Raw genomic sequence first — 15,313 nt, 5'->3', positions numbered from 1 at the left:
CACGACCCATCAGGGCAGGGCTGCGGCTGGTCCTGATGCTGCGGGTCCGGGGTAGGCTCAGTATCTCATCTTGTCGCCATTAGAGGTCGCTGTGGGCCTTTTCTGGACCCAATGTCAGCTTTACTCGCGCATTAACACAGCGACCATTGTAGAAGAGAGAATTACCATCTCCTCATTGAGGAGGAGATATATGATCACAAAACCCTCTAAAAGTATAAAAAACCCAAGTACTGGTTTCTACTTATTTCACAGAATCCGTTAATAACGAGATTGACTTGGGGTTTCTATATAAAAACTCGGAAACATAACTTTCTAAGCATCACTAAAACATTTACAAAGAAATCGTGGAATTCATATTGGTAAGTATGCAGTAAAAAGAACGGAGGACTGATGTGTTGCTTTTGCTCGAAGTATTGTCAACTTTTGCGGGAGGAGCTGCCAACCCAAGATGGCGACTTTAGACAACTATCGGACAGAAACTGACAGTCCTTCGTCCCTCTTCTGTCTCTTTGCCCATCCCTTCCCCTTGTGTATCACCGCTCCGCAGCAGACCCGCAGAGCGCTCTGACGTCAGAAAAATTGGGAAGAGCCTGTCACATCAGACAGGAGCCCAGCCCTTCTAGCATTGATTTCGTTTCTCTGTACTAACGCTCCGTTTCCATTGGTCAGAAGGCCATCGTCTTTGTTTCTCTATTGGTCACAACAACTGTCACTGTATTGGAGGGCGTCTCCGGCGGCGTTCGCGGCGCCTGCTGTGGAGCTGGCCAGTCTGGATCTGATCTTGGAGGGAGAAGGTTCGTGCGATCTTTGCTTGAGACTGGACCGCGGCCCCCTCCCCCTGCCTATGGCCGTCCGGGGCTAGCGCGGATGAAATCGCCCACCAGAAGCAGGCACGGTGAGCAGCGTGAAGGCGGATCGGAGAAGAAGAGGAAGCCCCCCAGTGAGAGTTGAAATAAGATGACGGGTCATTGATGGGTGGGGTGCTCAGAGGCTAGGGCTGAGGGAATACCATGGTTGACAGGCTCCCGGGTTGTGGGGATAAGGTAAAGACTATGGGAGTGGGAGGCGCTTATGAGGAGGGGAGGGGAGCAGGCGTTGCTCCTTCTCCATCCTCCTCCTTATCCAGAGGAGAGGACACGGTAAGGAGGCTGTGAAAAGGATGGATGAAGGGGAAGATGGTTCTGTTATTGAGGGATTTCGTGGGTGGATGGATGTCGGTGGGTGGGGAAAGAGAGTAATACAAGTAACGGGGCTGGCGAGGTGGCTGGGAAGGCTGACAGGGAAGGGGTGTGATTAGACGAGGGATACCTATGGCATGGGCAGATGAAGGGTCGTTGAGAGATGGGCGGAGGTGTATGAAAAAAGGGGTCGGGAAGGGAACCCGGAGCTGAGATGAGGAGGCAACATGGGCCTGGGAGGGGTGGAGGCGCGCAGTGTGATCAGCTGTAGGCTTGAACTGGGTATGAACAGCCAGTGACGCGCCGAGCCCCACTCTTGTTTTTTTTGAAAATTTTAAGACCTTCTGGTCCTAATATAATTTGCGGTCTGTCGCGAATCATTCGGGTAGCAAGTGATCTCCAGTTTTTACCCCTCCCCCCCCCCCCCGGTCCCCTTCTCCGCCCTTCCCGTGCCTCTTATTCACCTTCAATTCCGGATGCCCCTTTCACTGCCCTGACGCTTTCCTCATTCCTTGAGCGACCTCAGATTAGTTTTAAACAATTGATACTAATCCCCTCATGTCTCGTATCTCTCCTGTACCCGCCACCCCATGCTCCTTTATTGTTTGCCACCCCTTTTTTTCTTATTTTTTTCCTGGCCCTCCTTTTCGTTCTCTCACCCTGACTCGTAATTGTGTTCGCTTCACGTTTTCGTGCCCCAAGTCGCTCTTTACTAACGCCCTTCCCATCCCTCCCACCCCCCGTTTTGTGTCCGACTCTAGTCTACTCAGTAATCTGACAGAGGGGCAGACTGCTCACTGCTGGCCAAAGCCGCCTCTAATTCCTCTATTCATTGCAGAATCCCAGCGTCTAGCTATTTGGTGGCTGGAACCGACGCTGCAGTCCCACTGACCCTCCCTTTGGTTCCAGTGAGCCCACTGTATGGCAACGGTGATGAAGGACATGGCCCTCCCGGCCCTTTGTGCAGCATTAGAGGGGCAGGACCCAGCGCTGTCATCTTTTCGCTGCAGAGCCCGTCCTACCAGTGTTGTGAGTCCATTAGTAAATTGGCAGGCCCTGGATCCAGCTACCATTGCTATTGTAGCTGAATATGTACAGAGCATCGCCTAGTGGTCTGCAAAGCTGCCACCTTAACGCGTCTGTTCTGATGAGTCACTGGTGTCTGTTCCCAGTGTCGGCATCCATACTATGGGCCAGTGCAAAATGAAACCCCCTCCTCCGCCCCCCAGTCAGGCGCGGGCAGATTGGGCTGCAGTGGGTTCCACCTGTTGATAGTCTAATTGGGAAGCATAGTGTACAGCATCTTATTTCGCAGCCATTTCTGGTGCTTTCTGCCAATACACGCTTCGGTGAATCAAGGCGTTGTTCGTTTGTGGGCAAAAGACTTCAAGGGCCGATAATACAAATTCCTTACAAGTACTTCCTTCCTTTTGGATCAAACCGCTTTCTGTTTAACCAATCTGCTAGCTTTCGCCCTGTTGTCTAGACTTGTACCGCCTTTAAGAAAGTGTTGTCTCGATAATTCTTATCCTGATAGAGTGGTTTCAGGTTCTGAAATCAAGGTCCTGCGAAGCCCTCTCACCCTAGGCCCACGACGCATGTGCTGGCCTGTCATTCTCGTCCCTTTTTAGCTCCTGCTGCGCTGTCAGTCTGGAACCGTGTTGTCTGAACTGCGCAGTCATTTTGAGGACATGGGCGGGCACTGTGCTTTGTGCCACATAACGAACGGATCGTTATTAGAAATTGTTTGCCTGCTAGCACGGCTGCGCTGCAACCTGCGTCATTATACTCTGGAGATTTCTCTCCGTCATGATGAGTACAATATGGATTCCAGGCCTGGCTTCCCAGCTGCACTGCCGTCTACAATGTATCTAAGACGATTTTCTGTGATGCAGTCAGCACGGCAGGGCATCTTAACATTTGAAACCTGTTTTGTGCAGTATTTCATCCTGGGTGCATTTTATTAGGTTATTTTCTTATATATGTAAATATCCAATAAATGCTTGCCGCCCCTTAGGCTCAACCGTCACCATGGAGATCCCATCTTGTTTGGTCTGCCGCTGTAGGACTCTACTGCACCTAAGACATACCATTTGGAACATTGCTAATTTAACTTAATCGTCGCTTGTTTGTGGAATGCATTTCAAGTGGGCTGCGTTTTTTTTATTTTTTTTATTGCTCGTACCTCACTACTTGTATTGGGGAAGATGACAACAGTACATTTTCTCATTATGTGTCATAAATACATTTTGGTACATTATTATATTTTTTTTATTAAGAGCGTAGATCGTCTCTACTTTTCACCCCGCGTTCAATAGAACAAACGAATGTGTAGTGTTAACGTCATGCCTTTTCTTGCACTGGAGGAAGGTTATTTTAAGTAATCGAGTCGGTCCACGATGAGGAGTTGGGGCATGTTTTGTCAATGGCATCAGTGGGCAAATCCTGGAGAAGCGGGGCGTCGGATGAAGAGTGCATTTATAAGTGTTTTTCCGTGGTCTCTTATGCTGTGACATGTAGCCTGGCTCAGGTTCATAGGGCGGTGCCTGCATAACAGACCAGTGCGGAGTGGGTTTGTAGGGCTGAGCAGCGTGGGCCTATTTGATCATTTAGTGCTTTGTACATCTGATGGTTGTGTTAGTGGCCCAATGCCATTCAATATTGCACGTTTTACCAAAAATTCACCCCGGATACTTTGTCATCAAATGGTACTCAGAAAAGTGGGTCACTTTTTGGGGGATCCCACTGTTAATTTCCCTTCTAATATGACCCTCCCTTCAACGTCATGCTCTGTCTGATCTTGAGGCAGACTAGTGATTTATGTCATCCTTCTGTGGCACTTGAATGTTTTGGGTGTTTGGTGATGGAGTTTTCAGCTTGTTCTAGAGTTTGAAGCTGGTTTTTAGCCTGTGACCGTGACTTCTTGTGTGTAACTGCGCTGTCAATGCCCTGGGTTCGAGCTTTGGGTAGTTGGGCTTTCCAGATATTCATATCTCTGTGACAGTGCGTACCAGGGTTGGATGTGTACGTTAGGAGTTTTGCCCAGTACTGCATGCAGAGAAAAAAGTCTGCAGTCCCGAAGGTCCGACTCCTTTAGGTAGAAAAGTGTCATCAGCGGGTACATACACTGAGGTCCAGTAGTTAAGTCACTGAGGAGCAACTGGAGTTCTTGTGTTGCACCACCCCCAGTGCCCCTTGAAAGTCACTGGAGTGTTCATAGCATGGTTTTGTTATTGTTAGCCTGTGATGCTGTGATGGCCAGTTCTGGGATGGGGTTTGGTGGGGCCTTCTTACTGCCGCAGTGTGTTTATGATCTGTGCCTGATGCAGGATAAAATCTGCATTGCAACAGTTCAAAAATAGGTGAGCTACTGCGCCAAGGATATAGAAAATCAACCCAAGAACATTGTATTTAAAAGTAGGTATAATAGTCGTTAGTCTACAATCATTAGGTACCGTGCCTCTTCTACATCCACAGTTGCGTCCCTATGCTGAAAAAACGTGTTTAATTAGAAAACTGCGTGACATCTGTGTGGAGATATGTTATTAAATAATGACTGTTAAGTGATTGTGGGTTTGTGCTGCAATGTAAACCGTTTTTGATGACCTGGTTTTATGCGTTAGCACCTTTCCAGTGAAATTCGGCCTTGCTTTCTACGACTAACTAAGTTATTCTTTGTTCTGTTAATCTATATAGTACTGACGTGGAGCCTCCAGGCGCTTTGGACCAATGCAGCATACTGGGCTGCTAGAGCAGGGCATGATTCAGTCCACCCCAAGAGCCGACAGTGCTCGGACATAGCAGATTAAACCTCTTAGACGGCCTGGTGCTGCGCCCTCGCCCGCCTTGACTTACTGAACACTGACTAAAGCTCTATCCTGTTTGTGGCATAGCTAGTTGGCCTCTAGGACACACTCAAGTGAGAGAGGGCTTCAATTTTCAAGTTGCGAATTTAGTGTAGGACACATTGTCTCCAGTCAGCCTATCTGTCCTCTAGGTGCCTTTTTGTCCGTGAGTGCACTGAGTCCAGAACGAAGGTCAGAATTAGGTTAGCATGTGCTGGTTTTCTAGACTGCTGCCCCCTTCAAATGATCAAAACGCGTGCATTATGTTAGTAATTTGACCTCCGTGATTAGCCTTCTATTGGGAGTGGAACATCAAAGTATGAAAGTTAATTTTTAATAAATGAAGGGAAAACCTTTACATTAAAAGTATATTTAAAACAGAGCAGGCAAGAAGAAAAGAGGGTGGGGTGGAATCCGAAGCAGTGCATGAGACCTCGGTTTCCTGACGCCCAGGGAGTGATCTCCTGATGCCTAATAATCTTGGCTTTTCCGTTTAAAGCATTTTATAGAATATTGTAAATGCAGTCCTCAGTGAAATGACAAAAATTCAGAAACTGGCACGTCAATGACCAGGATGAGGGAGCCTAGACGAACAGATGAGCCAGTTGAAGGCCTTGACCAAACTGATCATGACCTGGTTACCGTACCCACCAAGTCCCCCACAGTTGGCTACAGTTGGTATGTTCTCCAGTCCAGGGAGGAGAGGTTTGTGAATAGGGTCTCTTCAGCAGATACTATTAGGATGGGGTGCAGTCTACGACCTTGAGCACCTCCTCACATGCCAGAGTCTAAATGTTCAGTGCAGCAAAGTGGAAGCTGTCCCTGCTGCTCTTTGCTTTCTGCCACCACCTGCAGCCACTTTCCATGCAGAAAGTTGCTTGAGGAAAGTGGAAGTTCTTTTCAGATGCAGCTCTGCTCCCTGACCACCTGCAAGGGTCAGTGTAAACGCCCCATGGCGACATGACGCTCCTTCAAAAACGTTTCCGTCAAGCTGTTGGGTAAGTTTCTTGATTTCCCCCCCCCCCCCTCCACCTTTGTGACCGTCACCTTGCTGTAATATACATTTAGCCAAACTTCAAGCGTTTGCTGATACTTTACCTCTGGACAACATTGGCTGCACGCGTTCTATACCAGCCATGCCCTGGTATACTCAAGAGCTTTCTATCAACAAATCGTCCAGTAGATCTCTTGAGAAATGTTGGTACAAGGCCCACAAACCAGAAACCTTTTATCCCTCAAGGCCTTACTCTCCAAAATGGCAGACCCAGATATCCGAAGTCAAGGCTACTTACTACACCACTGCCATTAGGGTAACCTCTAACAGGAGCAAAGCATTTTTCGTAGCAGTCAACAACTACTCGAACTTCATACCAGAAATCAAATATTGTGAGATGCTATCAATAAGATTTTTAGTAATACAATCGGGCTACTCATAGAGGACTCAAAATCCTCTCTGATGTCCCCCTGCGGGTTGTTCAACCTTCAACTGATTTCTCTGGCCTGAGGGCCTCTCAAATGTGCTAGCTTCCTTAAAACTAAATGTACACGAACAACGTCCTCTCGGCAACCATGGTTAAAGAAATACTGGTCCTGCTCTTAAGTACAGTCGACGCATCCCCCAGCGAGAGCACGTTGCTAGATGTCCTAAGAACATATCTTATATGCTCACGCTTGAAAAAGTCAATTCTCCATCTAGAAGATTTAACAAAGTCATGGTTGATCACAAGCATCCAGTTTATCGGCAAAGTCATCACAAAGGTAGTTGCTAACCAAATACTTAAACATTATTATAATTTTTTAAATCAATTAACTTGGTCTGCTCTAGGATTACCAATTCAGGTTCTTCCCAAAATGCAACACTGAAACAGCCACCATGCAGATGGCGATTAGTTAAATCCTCACCTTCCTAAATTAGCAAAATCACAAATTCATTCTGGATACCAATCTCTTCTTCCAAGAACACATCACAATAAAAGTTCAAATGTCTTGGTATCAGATCTTTCTGCTCCTCAAGATAAAGCACTTCCTCCCACCCCAGGACTTCCGAACTGTGATGTTGACTCTAGTGATTTCACATGACTACAGGCACAATGCCTTCCTTGCAGGGCTCTGAGCTGCTCGCATGCCCCCTCAAAGCAGCCCAGTACACCACTTCAATGTAGGAAATGTATCCCATCACCCCCTGTGCACAAATTAAACTGGCTCCGCATTCTGGTTCAAACTTATGGTGTGTTGGCCTCCCTGATAGCCAAACTAAAAACATCTGACAGCGCACAGTCATTTCGCAGTATGACCATCAATAGACTGGCTCACAAGGAGAAAACTATGAAACAGTCCATCCCATGCTATGCTCTGGTCCTTTGGAACTCCATCCCAGCGGCACTCAGGACTACTTCAACTCCCCTTCAGGTTTCGAAAGAAATGAAGACCCGACTCTTCCAGCAAAACATTGGTGTAACCTGGATTCCAGCTATCTTTTGCAAAATCCCATCCATATATTGCACTGAGAATTATTCCATAGGTTTACTTGATAACCTGTTAAATCTTCGCTACCAATGTTTTGCTCTATGACCTGTACAACACTCCTTGGCTCCCAAGAAAGCTATGTGCTATACAAATATGTAATAAAAATTAAGGGATCAGTCGCTCGTTAAAATTAATCCAAGTGCCAGTTCATTAGAATTGGATTGGGTTTCTCCCCTAAGTCCATTCCAGGGTCAGAAAAGTATAAATGGATGGAGTGATTTTTCCCTCCAGATCTAGCTCATCACTGTGATTCAGAGATTCCCCTTAAAATCCTGCACCGCCCAGGAGCAGGAACCAGAGGTTGGATGCCGAGAGTCTAGTAGTAGTCTGTAAGATGTGGGGGCTGGACAAGGCTGTGTATTTTTACCTTCTTCAAACCTCTACAGTAGAAGTTAATACTGAATATACAGCGACCCCTGCCCCCCCCCCCCCAACCCGCCGGTCAGTTTGGAACTCAGCAGTGCACATTTGTAAATCGAGAGTGACTGGAAAACAGTTTTTAATATTGTGGCCCCAAAAGGAAAATTGTAGCCCTGCCATCATCTTGAGTCAATCAGTGCCACTACAGCTCCCAGCCATTGTCTTAAATAGTGACCAGCTCTATAAAAATAGCTCCTGCCACCACCAAAACAATGACTGCTTCAAAATGGAGAGAAATCCTGCCCTTTCGCTCCACCTCCAACCCCCCCAAAAAATGAACCATTATGCATTAATAAAAACAATGTACTTGCAATGACTTGAGTATCGCACATAGCATGCAGACTTGTTTTCTTCTAGCGGAGTCAAAAAATGATAGGTGTTGGCAAGGGTCAAATCCTAAAAAAAAAAAAAGTGGGTGGACTTATTTACATACCAATTGAATGTGGTGTCACCAGAAATTAGCATATCAGGGTGTCCTCTGAAAAAAGTGGGGGGACTTGAGCCCTGGGCGTTGGGATTTCTGAGTACTTCCATCTTCACTTTCTGGAAATGTCTCTCTTAACTTTGCCAAAAGGAACATTTGAGTATTTTGATTTGATGTCGCCTTCGACACCTTTTCTGAGAAGCCGTATCTCGGCACGCTTTGGTTTCTTGTACCAAATAGGAGTAGCTTTTCCGTTGGGTGTGTGCATACTTGAAAAGGGACGTGTTTGCAGGCTCAGGAATACCTTTGCTCTTCATGTGAATTGATAAACTCTCTCTGAGACATGTTCGCATGCAGATGTCGTTACGTTCTGACTTTATTACCTTTTGGTTAATCCAGCCAAAAGGTCTCTCTACGATGCCGATGACCCCCTGTCCCACAGTGTGCCGAGTTTGAGAGGCTGTGGTCCAGTCCTGGTTTTAATTTGCCATTCTGGGATTTGTAATCTGTGAATTAAAATGGGGGAATCGAGTGCTACAGGCCCCATAATGCAAATTTAAAACCGGAATTGGGCTACCATCTCCAAAATGGAACGGGTAATGTTGGTATTTATGAGAGTGCACCACCAGTGTGTCTGTGTGACTTATGAGTACTCTCATAGTGTGTGTTTGTGATAAGCTCCATCTGTAGTGTTTGTCTCTATAATGAGTACCCTCACCGTGCGTTTCTTTGACGCTGAACGCCCTCCATAGTTTGTGTCTGTGATAAACTGACTCTGATGATGATGATGATGGGTACCCCTTCAGCGTGTCTCTAATGCTGAGCACCCTCCAAAGTGCTCTGCTTTATGATTTCGAATCCACTCCATGTTCATATTGTATTTCTATTGTGCTACGGTTCTCTCATAAACACCTTCTTTATAAACAAATGGTTCATTCCATGGCTGTTGAAATACGCCCTGGGTGATGTATTTTTGTTGTGAGAAGGATTAGCTTCTTCTGTTGGCACAGCACTGGCTCATGATGCTGCGGCATAATCACGCCACAGTTTTCAAAGCAATCATGATAGGATTACCAGTTGTATAAATCTGAAAATGTCCATTTCTGATTCTGTCTGCATGTGACACAAACTGGGAGCATCCCTTTCCCGTCTGGATATTTCTTCTGCCTCTAGGTGTGACTGTGTGAGAATGCCCTCTCATCTTGCCCCTGAGAAATGTTGCTTCCTCTTGGTGTGGTCTCTAGTCACTGGATGGAACTAGGAGTACCCCTCCACAGTGTGTGTTATGGATTTCTGCTACCTGCAGGCAGTCACAGAGTGGAGTTGCAAGTGCCCACTCCTGTCTGTGCTTTGTGCTGAGGATGTTTACTGTTGGTGTGTTTCGTACACTGAGTATATTGGCAAATGCCTGTAGCCTGTCTTCGCTGATGTTTTGGTTTCCAGTGGGTACCACTGAAAAGAGCTTTTGGTATCTGGTCAAGACTGTAATGGGAATTTGTGGGAGTTTCTGTGGAATCGATGAATAGAGTTGAGCTATCCTTTTTGCACAATGTCGATCTCCCTCTACCCATGTTGCTATCATAGTGCCCCCTTCCTGTGGATGCCCATAGTATCGGATGTAGATCTGCGCTTCTCTGGAATGTAATTGTGAGGGCACTAGATTTGTGTAGGTTGTTTTCAGGGAGAAGGAAGGCAACGTTGAGTTTTCGATGGGTGCAACATGGCTTTTACCTGTCCCAGACTCATCAATTGGCAGCTGTTGCTAGAAGAGCAGTGTAATAACCATAGGAAAAAGTGCACATTTTCAAGGTTTATGGCCACTTAATCAACTTTAAAAGGAAATTGTAGGAAGGCTGCCATATTTTTCAGCCGTAATCCTTTTTGGGTCCTGTCCTGTGATAGATGCCACGGTCTTATCGTCTCACTTTCTAGCCTTTTGATACTTTTCTTGTGTGTTGACCATCACTCTGCCCATGGGACTAAGTCTTCAGGCTACCTGTGTTGAACCCAGTTCCAGGAGCTCCAAATGGGAATTGAGTACCTTCCAGATGACTGGATTTCTCCATTTACTGGTAACTGAACATTATGTTCTTTCCCTGCTCGGAAGCATCTTTGTGCTGCAAGACAAACCAACCACTAGGAAATAATATGTATTGTCTCCTGGGCTAGTTTGTGTTCTCTCAACGGTTCCTTTTCTCACTTGATGGGGTCATGGGGAGTGGATTGGTGGTGGTGAGCATGAGCATTTGGGGGACGGCTAGGGCTGATAACTGTCCCGGATTTTCCACAAGATCAGAATCTGTTTGCTTTAATCCACATTACTTGTGTTCTCCTGTTTTCTGTGGATTGGGCTAATTTTCCTTTAGATTGCTTCTCTCTTTGAACTCCATTCCTTATTTTCCAGGTGCTTAATTCAGATTCTTAATTTGTACTCCTTGGTGCAAGTGCCTTCTTGGGTCGACCCCCATGAAATATTCTGTTTCAGTTACCTTTTGATCTTACAAGCCAAATTGTTACTATACCTTGTTTACAGGCGCTGCACTGTTCCCTTTAAAAGCCAGCTTCATCGCCATTAATCACCATTTTTGTTAAATATATTTGACCACCAAAAGTGCCCCCCCTTCAAAAAGTGGGTTGAGTTCCCTCTAAAAAGCTGAGAAACTCCAAGCCCTCTAAAAATAAAAAAATGTAAAAAAAGAACTGGCCTGGTCAACTTGTACGGTAGTTTTATTTTTCTCAACTTGCCTCTTTTTAAAAACATTTTTTTTACTATACTCCCGTGGACCATGCCCTCTAACCTCTCTCCCTTAATGACGGCTGTGCCAGGATTGAACTATTTTAGTCGTTTATTTAAAAAAAAAAAAAAAAATTTTGGCTGCATCTCTTCTGCTTAAATTGCAGTCGGTTCCCCAGTATAACTGCTTCTACCTTTCAGAGCCTTGTTTGATAGGGATCTGAAACACGTTCAAGACCATAACTGTGCATGAATGCTTTAATTTGATAGTTCTTCTGTTTCCCTATTTTTATCTTGGTCTTTCTTGACTTACCTTGATTTGAAATAGGTCTAGATTTGTGTGTTGATCCCTTTCAGTGCTCTATCCTCCAGTTTAAGTGCAACTTGGGGCCTGATTCATGGAGCGTTTTCCTATGGGATTGCGGCATTATAAAACACTTCCATGAATCAGTCCCAATATGGGGTATAATTTGTAGCCGCTCTTTGATTCTTCTTGATCCCTTTCTAGCTTCACAAGCATTGGGTGTTTTCATAGGTTTTCATGCCTGGGAATATGCCCTCTGGCGGGGCATTTTTGTTGCAATAAAATGGTTGTTTTAAAACAAGTAAGTAGCTAGTTCACCTCCATGTGGGCTTTTCCTGCACCAGTCAATGAGGGGGAGCCCATAACCTACAGGCCCAGAGGCCACGTTAAATCCTTTCACTGCACGTTTAGTGACGGCGTCCCAGCTGAGTGCTATTTCACCTTACTTATTGTCTTTAACGTGGAATAATTTCCTGGTTTTTCCCGAGAATTTGTTTACTCCTAAGCTTTCTGTTTCTGTGGTTTGCATTTTTATTTTTGTGTCTGAGGCAGTCTAGCCGACCTCGTAAGGCCCATCTATGCTTCTGTACTGAGTCCTCTTCAATTTGACTGCAACCCTTTCTAAGCGCACCTCTTAAGTTTGTGGAAATGTGCTTGGAGAAGTGTCTGCTTGGAGGACCCACCCATGACGACTATATTTTTTTCCCGCTGATCTTTGCTCTGATTATTCTGTTAAAAATGTACAACAAACGGTGCTGCAGCCAGGTTGTATGTCAGGGAGGGTGTGCTCGTATGCATGTGTGCCTAAAGCAGGGATTCCCACAAATTATAAAAGAAAGGTATTACTTTTATTAGATTGATTTCTTCAGCCATGCTTTCATGGATCAGGATGACGTATGAGCTTTAAGGGCTTTATATAAGACCCAACACAGCTACATTCCCCTTTTCATCGTTCTATAATGCGAGTACTGTGAGGCCCAGACAAAGACACTGGATTTTGCTACTGAATTTTCAAGACTCGCAACAAAGGAATGTGTAATAAGCGGAACTGCTTGTAGTCATTCTTTATCAAGGGCATGTATCTTGTGTGTTATGTTATTTGGCATTTATATAGCGCTGTATACATCATTGGTATGACCTCCAAGCGCTTGTGGGTTGAACATCCTCGGGGACCGTAGTCCAGGTCAGTAGAGAGAGTAGGGCATCATCGGGTGCTTGGGTGCATATGGCAAAATTGTACTGAAACAGAGCTCCCAAATTATGTTGTATAGATCCTCCACCATGGTGCAAAGTTTGACCTCGCCACTAGTGATTGGCTAGTGATATTTGACTCCTGGCGAGTAAAGAATGGTGTGCCATGTCTATGTATAGCATTGAGGTGGCAAGTGACTTTTTATGGCTGGCTAGTAGCTTGCAACTTGAATTTCTGCCCCCTGCTGCTACTGAAAATGCAGGACAATGTATACTGGAAACCAATACAATGTCACCCTAAAAGCCAGTTCTGGTTTAACACTTCACACCAGACATGGGACAGGTTGGGATCCTTCCCCCTATGAATTGTTTGCTTTCAGATGTAAAAACCGACAAGTCTGTTTGATACTCACCTGCACATAGGTCATTCATTGTTTGACACTTGCAAGTATGTTGGTACTATGCATTGTAATTCGAACAATTGTAGTTCGAACAATTCGTATACAACCGTTTCACATATGTTAGTAAAGGCTTGGTTTGATTGGAGCCTATTGCTCGGATATGAGCCTGGAATAATCTGTTATACGTAGGCTTTGTGTTGGTTTTTTGCCGCTGGAACATTTCTGCAGAGTCTCGGAGTGAATTCCTTTCTATTAGGATCCATGTGTGATGGAGATCTTGCTCTTCCTCTCAATTCATTTGTACAGTGTTGAATGAACATCTTGCATCCATCCTGCAGACAGACTAGAACTGCTGTGGTTTTAATCTTGTGCCTGGCCTCTGTTTCCAGCCACAGAAATTAGAAGATTTTATTTTAGCTAACAGAGGAGCCCGATCTGCAGACCAAGATCCGATGGGGCACAGAGGTTTATAAACTTCCTGTACTATCGAGAGGAGGAATTGGGTCAGAACAGGATGAAGTTGCGCTCTGGCAAAAACTGTCTTGCCAGAGTGCCGATCCCTGTAGGCTCGAGGCCCTAATGTTTGAATTACTAGGACAGACATGTTTGATAAATTGCTGGTCATTCTTACATTCCAAAAATACTTTGTTTTTATGCAAAGCAGTCAGCATCCTATATTCAAGCTAGATAAATTTGTAGCCTCAGATCAACACTACATGGACTAAACAGGGACACATAATTGGAACTTTTTCTATGAATGATGAATCTGTGATAACTTAAATTGTGAGATGATTGAACAAGAAATTGTGATGCTGCATGTTTGTTTTGCTTTTCGGATACGTTTGGATACGTGTAATAACCTCAGAAGTACTCAGTACACGGACCAAAGGTTCTTGGACTCAGGAAGACAATAAAGCACACTTAGACCAGAATAGAATAGAATGGTTTTAACTCCACACATTATTGCTTCTTTTTTAAAACCTTTATTTGATTATTTTCCAAAACAACAATAACATTGCAGTTCACCCCTCACAGCCAATTGCTAAATGATCAAAACACAAATGTTCTACTATATTCGACCTGCAGAGCTCTTATTCAGTTTCTGAACCTTATCCAGTATCTGTCCAGCTGGAGGTTCGATTTCAACTTCACCCAAACCAACCGGGAGGTTCCCATCATCTCTTCACTTAAAGTCTCTGGTAATGCCACAGGTCTATGCTCCCACTGACTGAATCCCACTCCCATAACCCGTCATTTCCACCATCCCTTCCAACCCGCAACTCTGATCCTTTCCCCTTCATAACATCTAGGCTCTTGTTACTTAATACGTATACTATATACTTGGTATTATTTTGTGTGTTTTTCCCTTTGCACGTTGAGTTGGCAATATGTGACTTCCAGTATCGTTGTTTGGTCAGTGGGAGACCACTCCTGCCTTATCATTGATTCTGGAGGGGGGAGAGGCCGGTAGTTATAAGAGCGTTTGTCTGACTGGGGAGGGAGTTAATCCCCCCCCCTCCTAAAGTTTGCAGGGTGTTTGTCTTCATCATTGGTTTCAACTATAACACAATGCCAAACCTGGATCCTCCACCGAAATGTTTAGCTATGCCAGATGAGCCGCCAGACCCACGGGAGGACTGGAAAGACCCTTTAAAGTTCTATTTTGTGGCATCAGGATTTGAGAGGTTTCTGATGAAAGGACGTTTTCAATTCTTTGTTGTGTGGGGGTGGAAGCAGTTGGGGTAATTAAGAAATTACCCGATGTACAAAGTGTTAATAGTGAAGACGGCGAGAGTGGGGATGGAGTCGGCTTGTGTGGTAAGGCAATGAGGAAGCCCCAGTATGGCAAGCAAGTAAATGTGGTTTTAGAAAGGTATACATTCTTTTCAGGATTGCAGGGGATTGAGGAAACAGTAGATTCATTTGTGGCTGATCTAAGAGGTTTGGCATCATGCAAATTCACAGGGAGGGAGGAGGGGTACATCTGTGACCAGCTAATGATACACACATCTAATTCCAAGGTGATGGCATGTAAATAACCCTGCCCTACACGAGGCATTAGATAAAGCCAAGGGACTGGAGCTGACAAGCAGATGTTTGAAGGAAGTTCATTCTAAAATTGGAAAGGAGAATGTGAATGTGGTTAAGGACAGTGAAGGGGAAATCAAGTCCAATAGCATGGAAGCAAAAGTGTGTGTGGTTAAAGGCAGGCAGCAATCAAATGTCCCATCATGCCATGCTTAAGGGGCATTGCCCGAGATGTGGGTTTGAGAAGCATGCTCTCAACCCT

General features: G+C 45.1%; 1 protein-coding gene across 25 annotated transcripts in view; it reads left to right on the top strand.

The window, feature by feature from the left end:
- The first annotated feature begins 626 nt into the window (after nt 1–626).
- Nucleotides 627–15,313, top strand: part of KIF1B (kinesin family member 1B) — a 2,119,562-nt gene continuing 2,104,875 nt past the window's right edge. For 7 of the 25 annotated variants that reach the window (XM_069609973.1, XM_069609984.1, XM_069609975.1 and 4 more), the window contains exon 1: nt 658–895. The gene's annotated coding sequence lies outside the window, so the exon portion shown is untranslated. Of the gene's footprint in view, nt 941–15,313 lie in introns of all 25 variants that reach the window. The other 18 variants (XM_069609979.1, XM_069609988.1, XM_069609978.1 and 15 more) reach the window with 8 other exon arrangements.

Source organism: Ambystoma mexicanum, chromosome 8 (assembly GCF_040938575.1).
Source record: "Ambystoma mexicanum isolate Mex_15411 chromosome 8, UKY_AmexF1_1, whole genome shotgun sequence".
Taxonomy (NCBI): domain Eukaryota; kingdom Metazoa; phylum Chordata; class Amphibia; order Caudata; family Ambystomatidae; genus Ambystoma; species Ambystoma mexicanum.
This window is presented reverse-complemented; position numbering and strand designations above follow the sequence as displayed.